A 14,299-nucleotide genomic window follows, 5' to 3' on the forward strand; every position below is an offset into this window, starting at 1 on the left:
TACCATTTCATAATATCCACTATCCAACTATAAATTGATTTAATAATAATCTTTGATGAACTCAATGACTCGAATGCAACGTTCTTCGAAATATGCTATGAAAGACTCCAAGTAATATCTTTAAAATGAGCAAATGCACAGCGGAAGATTTCTTTAACACCTGAGAATAAACATGCTTTAAAGTGTCAACCAAAAGGTTGGTGAGTTCATTAGTTTATCACAATCATTTATTTCCATCATTTTAATAGACCACAAGAATTTCATTTCCAGTTCTCATAAATATACGTCCCATGCATAGAGACAAAAATAATCATTCATATGGTGAACACCTGGTAACCGACATTAACTAGATACATATAAGAATATCCCCTATCATTCCGGGATCCTCCTTCAGACATGATATAAATTTCGAAGTACTAAAGCATCCGGTACTTTGGATGGGGTTTGTTAGGCCCAATAGATCTATCTTTAGGATTCGCGTCAATTAGGGTGTCTGTTCCCTAATTCTTAGATTACCAGACTTTAATAAAAAGGGGCATATTCAATTTCGATAATTCAACCATAGAATGTAGTTTCAATTACTTGTGTCTATTTCGTCAAACATTTATAAAAGCGCATGTATTCTCAGTCCCAAAAATATAAAGGGTAAAAAGGCAAATGAAACTCACCATACTGTATTTCGTAGTAAAAATACATATAACGTCATTGAACAAGTGCAAGGTTGGCCTCGGATTCACGAACCTAAATTAATTATATATATTTATGTGTTGGTCAATGTTTGTCTAACAAATTAGGTCAAGTCATAGTGTACCACAATCCTAATGCTCGAGACTAATATGCAAAAGTCAACAAAAGTAAATTTGACTCAAAATAATTTCCAAAAATCTATACATGATTAATATATAGTTTAAATATCGTCGTTTTATATTTTTAAATATTTTTAAAAGATTTATTAGAGTAAATAATATAATTTATTTATTAATAAATAAAATTTTATATTAAATTTATACAATAAAATATACTTTTATATATATTAAGTAATAAAATTTATAGGGTTCATTTAATATCATAAGTTATTACACGTAGTAAAATATGTTTGTATCACATATTTATTTGATAAAATAATATCTATAATGATAGTAAGTAAAAGTTGTATTATTTTGTAATAATAATTATTATTATAAAAATATCAATATTTATAATTACTAAGATGACATTATGATAAAACGATAATTCTAATTATGATAACTTTAATATTTACGATCATTTTTAATATTATCTTTAAAATAATAATTCTATTTAAAATAATAATAATAATGATATTTTATAGTAACAATGACATTTCTATTAAAATGATAATTTTTGTTAAAATGATAGTTTTAATACTAACGATACTTTTAATAATAATAGTAATGATAAAAATAATAAGAACGATAATTTTATCTAAATCAATATCTTATAATATTTTAATTTCATTATGATACTCTTACTCATTATTTCCTAATCGTTTCGTTTAATAGCTTTTAACCGTCTTTTATATCGTGTTCATAATAATGATAATAATAAGATAAAACTAGAACGACGATAAAAATGACGATAATAATAATCATTTTTAATAAAAATATTGAAAATTCAATTGATTATAACTTCTAATCCGTTCATCGAAACCATTCGATATCTAAAGGAAAAGTTTTTAATTTTTCGCTAGCTTTCCAAGGACATGCATATCTTATACCTTATCTCAATCGCAAGTGTAACTAATTCAAGATTCAACCTAACCTGTCTAAGGGCAATATCAAAAGTACAAGCATGCATAATCCTAAATACTCGAGCACTAGTCAGGGATACACTATTAGTATGTAAAAGTTAAATTATGAGTACTCACGTATCAATATTGAGATTCAATATTGCAGGAAAGGTACGTAGACGCAACGGAAATGATAAACACTATATTGACCTCACGAGCATACCCATGAACCATACTTAATCACCTCCATAGCTATAACTCATAATTTCCTTAATCCTATCCTACTCGAAAAACAATTTCGAAATCACTCGGACAGCACTCCGTCGTAATATTTTATGTATACTAATAATATCTTGAAATAATACGGAGTAAAAATACATATGTAAATCGATTGAGAGAGTTTAGAGAAAAATATTTTTAAGTTTCTATGAAATAATGAAACCTATTGAATTCTGTTTATAATAGATTTTTGAATTATTAAAGTGAATTATTAAAGTATGAATTATTAAAGTGAATTATTAAAGTATGAATTATTAAAGTGAATTATTAAAGTATAAATTATTAAAGTGAATTATTAAAGTATGAATTATTAAAGTGAATTATTAAAGTATGAATTATTAAAGTGAATTATTAAAGTTAAAGTAAAGTAAAAATAAAGTAAAGGTAAAGTTTAAGTATAGTAAAAGTATAAAACTATGTACGTATAATACGCGTATAAATATATATAATATTAATTTAAATCGTTATATATATTTAATAAAATAAAATATAAATATCGTTATCTTTATCATACTAGTTAAGTAATGAGTTGTCAAAAGTAGTTCTAGATATTTATAAAAGTTATATACATTTTAATAATAAAGTTCTTTTTAAACTGAAAATGTTTTTTGTACGTTTGAAACTAAATAGATCAATCGAGTCTTTATGAGATTCAATCTTCCACTATCCTTTGTCTAGTTCTCAATGATTGACAATTTGTTCTTATTTATAAATCACTTTACCATTTTCCGAATATTGTTAAAATGGAAAGATTTCTCAAATCAACGTGGGCCTTTCAACAGAGACTTGTAATCATAATTCAATATATATGATAATTCAATCATTTGATCTTATCTTCTAATTCCATTGATAAACATTTTGAATCAGATACAATCATATAAAGTATTTAATCTAATATTTTGTTTACGTTTGAAGTTATAATATATATACACATATACATATATAATCATATTCGTTTAATGGTTCGTGAATCGTTGGAACTTGGTCGAGGTTGAATGAATGTATGAATATAGTTTAAAATTCTTGAAATTTAACTTAACAAATATTGCTTATCGTGTCGGAAACATATAAAGATTAAAGTTTAAATTTGGTTGGAAATTTCCGGTGTCGGAAACATATAAAGATTAAAGTTTAAATTTGGTTGGAAATTTCCGGGTTGTCACACACTTCACTTCAACAAATCGGAGACCTGCACTTTCTACCATAAAGTGCTACAAACGGCGCCATCTCAATGCTTGAATGGTAGCTGTTGTTGTAGGAAAATTCTACTAACGGTACATGTCGATCCCAACTGTTTCCGAAATCAATAACACATGCTCGTATCATGTCTTCGAGCATTTGTATCGTCCTTTCGCTCTGCCCATCAGTTTGTGGATGATAGGCAGTACTCATGTCTAGACGAGTTCCTAATGCTTGCTGTAATATCTTCCAGAATCTTGAAATAAATCTGCCATTCCTATCAGAGATAATAGAGATTGGTATTCCATGTCTGGAGACGACTTCCTTCAAATACAGTCTTGCTAACTTCTCCATCTTGTCATCTTCTCTTATTGGTAGGAAGTGTGCTGATTTGGTGAGACGATCAACTATTACCCAAATAGTATCAAAACCACTTGCAGTCCTTGGCAATTTAGTGATAAAATCCATGGTAATGTTTTCCCATTTCCATTCCGAGATTTCAGGTTGTTGAAGTAGACCTGATGGTTTCTGATGCTTCACTTTGACCTTAGAACACGTCAAACATTCCCTACATATTTAGCAATATCGGCTTTCATACCTGGCCACCAATAATGTTTCTTGAGATCCTTGTACATCTTCCCCATTCCAGGATGTATTGAGTATCTGGTTTTATGAGCTTCTCTAAGTACCATTTCTCTCATATCTCCAAATTTTGGTACTGATAATGCTAAAAATGAACATATATTTCATAGCATTATTCCTCAAGAAAGACAAGCTTTTAGTTGCAGTTGTCCTATTTACAAGTGATATTCGTTTAAATAATAAAAGGTGAAGACAAAAGACAGATTCGACGAATTGAAGACGCAAACGACCAAAAAGCTCAAAAATACAAAATACAATCAAAGAGGTTCCAATTATTGATAAGAAACGTCTCAAAATTACAAGAGTACAAGATTCAAAACGCAAAGTACAAGATATTAAATTATACGCAAGGACGTTCGAAAATCCAGAACCGGGTCCAGAGTCAACTCTCAACGCTCGACGCAACGGACTAAAAATTACAAGTCAACGGAGTACAAGAATATAATATAATATATATAATTAAATTTAATTATATATATTATATTATATAATAAATAAATAAGCAGCCCACGTTTTTGTAGACTTTTGAGCCTCCCCAGCTGGCCATGACATCGCATGAGCCTGAAAGGCAAAGCTCATGCGATCGTATGAGCACCTTTTCCAGTCCACATGCCCTATAAAAACGAGTGTTTGGTTCATCAATATCATCTATCAATCTCTCTATCTATATGTAAACGTATATATATATTTTAATTTTAATTTTAATTTTAATTTTAAATCCTAATAATAAGGGTATGTTAGCGAATGTTGTAAGGGTGTAAGTCAAAATTCTGTCCGTGTAACGCTATGCTATTTTTAATCATTGTAAGTTATGTTCAACCTTTTTAATTTAATGTCTCGTAGCTAAGTTATTATTATGCTTATTTAAATCGAAGTAATCATGATGTTGGGCTAATTACTAAAATTGGGTAATTGGATTTTGTACCATAATTGGGGTTTGGACAAAAGAACGACACTTGTGGAAATTAGACTATGGGCTATTAATGAGCTTTATATTTGTTTAACTAAATGATAGTTTGTTAATTTTAATATACAGATTTACAATTGGACGTACCTATAAATAACCATATACACTTAAATCGGACACGATGGGCGGGATATTTATATGTATGAATAATCGTTCATTTAACCGGACACGGGAATGAATTAATAGTCACTAGAATTATTAAAACAGGGGTGAAATTATGTACAAGGACACTTGACATAATTGATAACAAAGTATTAAAACCTTGGGTTACACTCAGTCGATATCCTGGTGTAATTATTAAACAAAGTATTAAGACCTTGTTACAGTTTAAGTCCCCAATTAGTTGGAATATTTGACTTCGGGTATAAGGATAATTTGACGAGGATACTCGCACTTTATATTTATGACTGATGGACTGTTATGCATAAAAACCAGACGGATACATTGAATAATCCAGGACAAAGGACAATTAACCCATGGGCATAAAACTAAAATTAACACGTCAAACATCATGATTACGGAAGTTTAAATAAGCATAATTCTTTTATTTCATATTTAATTTCCTTTATTTTACATTTAATTGCACTTCTAATTATCGTACTTTTATTTATTGTTATTGTATTTAATTGCACTTTTAATTATCGTACTTTTTAATTATCGCAATTTTATTTTATCGCACTTTTATTTATCGCAATTTCATTATCGTTATTTACTTTACGCTTTAAATTAAGTTATATTTATTTTTTAATATTTTACATTAGGTTTTAACTGCGACTAAAGTTTTTAAAATCGACAAACCGGTCATTAAATGGTAAAAACCCCCCTTTATAATAATAATATTACTTATATATATATATTTGTATTTTTATAAATTAAAACTAATATAGCGTTAAGCTTTGTTTAAAAGATTCCCTGTGGAACGAACCGGACTTACTAAAAACTACACTACTGTACGATTAGGTACACTGCCTATAAGTATTGTAGCAAGGTTTAAGTATATCCATTCTTTAAATAAATAAATATCTTGTGTAAAATTGTATCGTATTTAATAGTATTTCCTAGTAAAATATACACTATTTCATATACGCCTCTGCGCACATCAAGTATTTTTGGCGCCGCTGCCGGGGATCGAAATCTAGCTTAAAAGCCGGAAGCGCAACGCTAATATAAAAAAAAGGATTTTTATTTTTAGTTTACTTTTATTAAAATACGCTTTTGTAAAAATACGTTTTAAAAATTCAAAAATATAAAAAGAAAACAAAAATATAAATATTTTTAAGATTTTGTTAAATATATAAGTTTTATAAAGTTTCTTTATTTTTATTTTAGTTTGTAAAAATATAAATTTTATTTAAATATTTTGTAATTATATTATATAAATATTAAAAAAAAAATAATAAATACTCGAGCCCGGTATTATTACTGTGATGACCCAGGAATTTCCGACCAAATTTAAACTTTAATCTTTATATGATTCCGACACGATAAGCAAAGTCTGTAATGTTGAGTCTTAAAAATGTTGGAACAGTGTTCATATATTCAATTACCCTTTGACCGTGCTCACCGATTCACGAACATTTAATTGTAAATAGATATGTGTGTATGTGTATATAAATAATAATTCGAAAAATAATTTGAAGTATTATATGTTGTTAAAAATTAATAAAATAAAAATAAGATATTATAATAATTATTATTTAAAATATATATCTATATATAAATAAAGTATATTAACAATAAATATTAGATGAATGTAATACTCGTTTGATGTTCCGATTAATATTAAGCAAATCTAAAATGAACTTATATGATTTTAAAATAAACGGTGATCCGAAAATGAGTTCTATAAATTTTAGGCTTAGTAAAAATGTATTTAGGACCTAGCTATTAAATTTTAACACTTTTTATATTTTACCTACAAATGAGAGGGACAGTTGATGTAATTTTATGTAGCAAATTAATGACCGAATTTTATACCATAATGACCAAAATAAATAAATAAAGTTAATTTAAAAATATGGGATTTTTTTCTGAGAATTTTTATCCACCACTGATTAACAACGAAGTACCAAATACTATCCCTAAACTGTCGGTAGAAATTAAATCTTGTTATTGCACGTTGTCAAATGGCATTTGTTATATGTATTATTATTATATTTATATTTATTATATTTAGTAATATATCTAAATTTATTCTATATTTATATATGTTTAGATTGTGGAATCAAACACACACACAAATACAATCACCAACTACCAAATCCATCTATCTAACTTTATTTCATTTCATCCTAACTTTTCACTATAGCTAATTGAAAGACATCTTCACCAAACCACCACTAAACAATTTCCGTTTCTTTTCAAATCAACTCTTCAATTCAACATATGATAATTATTAATTAGATTAATTTTAATTATATATATATATATATATATATATATATATATATATATATATATATATATATATATATATATATATATATATATATATATATATATATATATATATATATATATACATACATATAAGGTGATTTACATATACATCCACATTTTTCTCATCCACACCTATCACCATTCACGACACCTCCCACCACCCAAAACTATCGCTGGACCAACACGTTGGATCACCATTGACCACCCATCAACACCCTTCAATCAAGAACCGCCATCTCTCTATTTCTCTCTTTCTCCTCTCTTTTCCTTTTTCCTCTTCGTAAATCATCAACCATAACCGTTACCTACAACCACATCACCACCATGATTATTTCTTCCCTCTCTCTCTATATCTCACTCGTCTTCTCTTAAACATTTTCTGTTAGTAAACGAACACCATCACCACCAGCAACCGGTTATTATTTCTGTTACTGGGTCACTATGAATTACTTCTGTTTGAAGAAGGAAACAACCATGGTCACTACTGCAGTTGCAGCTGCTTTGATACTCGTTTCTGTTTCGATTTATTCAAACCCACTTCTTGCTACTACACGTTATTTTTCTGTTTCTTTGTTCAATTAAAACCACCGAACAACTACCACCCATTTAACCACCACTTCGGACCACTACAATCACTGTTAAAGATTTAATGTTTCCATTTCTAATCAAATGAACTGAATACCATTGTTACCTCTCTTTTTCTTGTTTCATTCGTGAAGTACTCACACAACCAATTCACCTCCATTAAACCATCATCACTACTAAACCGTCCCCATGAATGTTCTTCTACTATTCTCAGTCATTCGATCACTGTAAATGCAGTTGCTATTTTATGTATCTGTTACCATCGAAACCCACGTGATGAAGATGATGAACCGTGATGGAGGAAAATGATGACGACCGTATTAGCGTATAACTACGATGATCATGATGTTACGGATGTGATGATGATGCAGTAATAATCGAAAATGATGATGTTTCATGACGATGATGATGATATAATGATCTAATGGTGATGATAATAATAATTGATAAATAAAGAAGAAGCAGAAACAGAAAGGGATTTAACAAAATTTAGATGGGATAGAAATCAGGAAAACTTAAATAGATGTATGGTTAAGAGTGTTTGGGTGTAACGAAAGGTCAGGGGTTCAATCCCATCTTACTGCAAAATTTTTTGTTATTTAATCTATACATGGGCACGTATTATAATAGCCTTTGGGCCGTAGGAATGTTGGGCCGTTATAACTTGCATTTCATGTTGGGCCGAAATGGAACAGAAACAAGTTAAATATATTTGGCTATGGTATTATTACAGAAAAACTGAATTGGTTGAATGGTTTAAGGTGGTTACGGTTAAACAAGAGGTCATGAGTTCGAGCGTGGTCGTGGGCATTTCTTTTTAGAACGATTCTTTTTAAAAGGGTATACATTCTTTTTCTTTCTAATTATTATTATTATTATTATTATTATTATTATTATTATTATTATTATTATTATTATGATTATTATTATTATTATTATTATTATTATTATTATTATTATTATTATTATTATTATTATTATTATTATTATTATTATTATTATTGTTATTATTATTATTATTATTATTTGTTGTTAATATTAATTATTATTATGCTAATTATTAGTAAAGTTGTTATCATTATCATTATTATTAATATTCTAATTATTGTTATTATTAGTGATTGTTATTAATACAAGTATTATAGTTATTATTATTATTATTATTACTAAAATAAGTATTAGTTACCATTTATTATTTATAAATAGAATTACAAATATGATTATTAGTATTTTTATTACTAATATTATTATCATTTCCAGTATTATTATTAAGTAGTAATGTTATTAATATTATCATAGTATTATTATAAGTATTACTAAAAACATAATTATTACCATTTTAGTATTATTATCAGAATTATGATTATGATTGTTATTAGTATGAAAATAATACGAATTACTATTATTTTCATAAATATTAGCATTTGTATCTTTCTATAAATAATAGAATTGTTAATATTAACATAAGTATTATTATTTGTATTTTCACGAGTATTATTATTATGTAATTACTAAAATCAGTAACATAGCTATCATTAACAGTAAAATTAATATTTTACAATTATAATTATCAATATCACTATAATTATCGTTAATAAGATTATTAATATTATTATCTCATTAGTAATATTAAGTATTATAATTACTATCATTTTTTTACCGATATTAATATTATTTTGGATTTATTATAACTACTATTATTAATAAACAAATATATATGTTAAAAATATATTTAATACATATAACATAACGAAAATTATTAACAAAATGAATATATGAAACATATATATATATATATATATATATATATTATTAAAAGTATATATCTAATAAATTTATATATATTGTTCGGTTACAACTATGTATATTAATAAATATACAAATGTTATAGGTTCGTGAATCCGAGGCCAACCCTGCATCGTTCAATATCGTCATATGTATTTTTACTACAAAATACAATATTGTGAGTTTCATTTGCCCTTTTTACTCTTTACATTTTTGGGCTGAGAATACATGCAAATGCTTTATTAACTGTTTTACAATAATTATATACGTGAGTTTCATTTGCCCTTTTTACTCTTTACGTTTTTGGGCTGAGAATACATGCAAATGCTTTATTAACTGTTTTACAATAATTATATACGTGAGTTTCATTTGCTCCCTTTTACTCTTTACATTTTTGGGCTGAGAATACATGCAAATGCTTTATCAACTGTTTTACAGTATTTATATGCGTGAGTTTCATTAATCCCTTTTTAAATGCTTTTGCTATATATATTTTTGGGACTGAGAATACATGCGCTGCTTTTATAAATGCTTTACGAGATAGACACAAGTAATCAAAACTACATTCTATGGTTGGATTATCTAATCGAATATGCCCTTTTTATTAAGTCTGGTAATCTAAGAATTAGGGAACATACACCCTAATTGACGCGAACTCTAAAGATAGATCTATCGGGCCCAACAAGCCCCATCCAAAGTACCGGATGCTTTAGTACTTCGAAATTTATATCATGTCCGAAGGAGGATCCTGGAATGATGGGGATATTCTTATATGCATATTGTGAATGTCGGTTACCAGGTGTTCAATCCATATGAATGATATTTTTGTCTCTATGCATGGGACGTATGTTTATGAGAAATGGAAATATGAAATCTTGTGGTCTATTAAAAATTGTGAAATGATTATTTATGTTAAACTAATGAACTCACCAACATTTTGGTTGACACTTTAAAGCATGTTTATTCTCAGGTATGAAAGAAATCTTCCGCTGTGCATTTGCTCATCTTAGATATATTACTTGGAGCTATTCATGACATATTTCAAAAAACGTTGCATTCGAATCTTTGAGTTCATCAAGATTATTATTAAGTCAATTATAGTTAGATATATTATGAAATGGTATGCATGCCGTCAATTTTCGATGTAATGAAAGATTGTCTTTTCAAAAACGAATGCAATGTTTGTAAAATGTATCATATAGAGGTCAAGTACCTCGCGATGTAATCAACTGTTGTGAATCGTTTATAATTGATATGGACTTCATACGGATGGATTAGGACGGGTCCTTTCAGTTGGTATCAGAGCGGTGGTCTTAGCGAACCATGTCTGCATTAGTGTGTCTAACTGATAAGTCGTTAGGATGCATTATTGAGTCTGGACTTCGACCGTGTCTGCATATCAAAAGTTTTGCTTATCATTTTGTGTCAAAAATTACCTGCTTATCATTCTTAGAGAATCACTTACTTATCATTCTTAGTCTAGACACGTTTTACTGCATTGACTGCATGAATAGTGTATAGACAAAATTCATATCTTAGCATATCTGCTACTGTAACTTTGCCTGACAACTTCCGCAGATTCCTCCGTAACTTATGGGATTTTAGTATTATATATGCATATGTAAATTATGTATTGCAGGGTACTAATCTACATCCTATAATTTATTTCTTATCGAAAACCCTTCATCTGATCGTACGAGGTGAATCCTGCAACAAGTTCGAGTCCCTTAGATTCCGATAACTATTCCGAAGTTATTCCGACAGCTATTCCGACATAGATGTTCACCTAAGCTCCGAAAACAGCGTCATCGGCATGAATCAACCAATCATCCATTATCAATTCATCTGATGGGTTCGTAGTTGACTTAATTAATGGAAACACGCAGAAGGCAATCCCTTCCACCAACTGAATTCACCTCTTGACAATGAACCTGAAGCGTTTACCGGCGAACCTGTTCGAGACACCATTTTCAGTTCCATTTCCAGGGTAACTCTACAAGATCATATTCTATCCACAATTCTGGACCTTATTCATCCTGGAGTAATAAGTCAACGAACTTCGCGCTCGAATAATCAATTCGGAGAATATGGTGCAAAATGTACCAGCTTCAGCAACATCACCGGCACCAACAGTACAATCAATAACAGCACCAGTACCATCAACAATCCATGCTTCAATATCATCATATGTACTTTGAGTATGATCTTCGTTCTACGTATCGTTCTACCTCATTTATCTTCGTTCGACATGGCGATTATGAAATCTCTAATGTTTTAGAGATTATATATTCTAGTTCTAACGGTAAACCAAATGAGTTTAATATCATATTAACTCAATGAATCCATGATTACATCTGAAGAAAATATATATGTATATATGTTTTCATAAAGATTGTAATTAAAAATTCTTTCGTACAAAGTGTTAAACGTGAAAATATTTTAACGGGTAGGTAATACCCGAGGAATATTTAGATTTCACATTAATAAGTTATACTGTACATTCTACGAATCTGATTCAACTGTTATTTTACTATCCTATTTACAACCACAGCTATACGAATCCGTTCACCACAAAATAACCATTTTCGTTCAATTTTATATTTGGATTTTGACCTATCAGAATCCAACAAGTGGCATAATGAAGAAATAATGGACACAATAAAAATTGATTAGAAACAGACTAATTAACAATATGAAATTTTGTTAAGAAATCACGCTAACAAAATCCTAGCTAACTGTTCCTAGCTAACTGTTAATTCCATATTACATTTTATTTATCGCAATTTAATTATCGCAATTTATTTTATCGCAATTTTAATTCTCGCAACTTTATTTAACGTCATTTAATTTCTGTTATTTACTTTACGCACTTTATTTATCGTCATTTATTTCTGTTACTTATTTTACGCACTTTAAATATCGGGACACGTATACAAGGTTTTGACATATCATATCGACGCATCTATATATATTATTTGGAATCACCATAGACACTCTATATGCAGTAATGAACGAGTTCTCTATACAGGGTTGAGGTTGATTCTATAATAATATATATACTTTGAGTTGTGATTGAGTCTGAGACATGTACACGGGTCACGATACATATTAATTAATTCGAATATTATATATTAAACTGTATATGAATTATTGGACTGTCAACTGTGGACTATCGACTGTGGACTAATATGATTGGACAATTAAATGAATTAAAATATTGATTATAACATATGAAACTAAACAATTCTTCAAGTTTGCCACTTGATTTCATCTCAAATATCATTGTATCTTGACGATTACAATCTGCGTTCAAACTTCTCATGATTCTTGAAAACACCTCAATCGAGAGGATGAACCAACCGCCTTCATCTACGGAAGGAAAGATTTATGCATATAAAAATTCACAAAAACTGAGTAAACGTTTAACACGTAGCTGTGCTAATTCCTTTAGCGTTATTATTATCGAAAATAACTTTGCAATCTCTTTCCAAATTAGTCAATTTTGTCACAGCTCCAGCAAATCAACTTCGATTTTCGTTCGAAACAACCTTATTATAACCTTGATATATATGCGTACTCTTTTATTGTACCGGGGAACCTTTTATATTCCATCATATTACCGGCAGACGTACCAATAACCTCGTTGCTCCTTAGTTTAAATCCCTCCGACAAATCACTATATTTATCTATTAAAGTCTCGTCATGTACTCATCCGCATCTTGTAACGAGAACTGCCATAACAATTACAGTAATCAGCAATCAGTACTTTGAAAACTCACAGCATATCTACATCAACAGTTATATGTATGACATTTATCTCTTAGAATTATGATCTCTCATTCTGAAATTTCTGAAAAGCACTCAGTCACAAATCAATACTCTGAATGTTGAAAAAGCTGAATGAAGCAACCGAAACCATAGACAACCGTAAACGACCTTAATCATCGAAAGTTTGATGATAAAGAATAGTATGTTGGAAAAACTCAGAAAAGTTGGAACTGAAAAACGGATTGAGCTAACCACGAAGGAGACCAAGGACAAATACAAGTACCATACCATATATTCAAATAGGTAATTCTGGATCCGATGAAACCTTCAACGAATATCTTGCTCCGTACTCCTGTTAAATCTTGCGGAAAATCTTCCTCATCAACCATCGAACTTAGAAATTCCAAAAAAAAAAAAAAAATATCATCATCAATATCTTCGATATTTCTGAGGATATTTTCATAAATATTCTCGTCCGAAATTATATACCACTTCGTGTTTTCTGTGTATCATTATATTGGAAACATTCGATAGAAAATTCAGTACCGAAAAGCAGATTATGCGAAACTATGAAGAAAGCCGTGGACAAATTACAAAGAATAAGTTTGACTTCAAAGAATCCAAATGATTCAATGCCTGCTAAAGTCTTTAGTGAAAATCTTGCTCCTTACTCTAAACCCTTGCAGACAATAGTTTCTATCATCCTCTGATCTTATATATTCCGAGATATTATCGTATCTTTCATTATAAATATCCTCCATATTTCTGGAGATATTTTTATAACTATTCTTATCTGAAATCATTAATCTCTTCGTGCTATCAGTATTACATCATATAGAAACTGTTAGTTTCTATATTCTGTAAATTTTTGAGCTTAAAATATGAATGTTATTGAAGTAATATTGGGA

Source organism: Rutidosis leptorrhynchoides, chromosome 6 (genome assembly GCF_046630445.1).
Source record: "Rutidosis leptorrhynchoides isolate AG116_Rl617_1_P2 chromosome 6, CSIRO_AGI_Rlap_v1, whole genome shotgun sequence".
In the NCBI taxonomy this organism is placed as follows: Eukaryota; Viridiplantae; Streptophyta; class Magnoliopsida; order Asterales; family Asteraceae; genus Rutidosis; species Rutidosis leptorrhynchoides.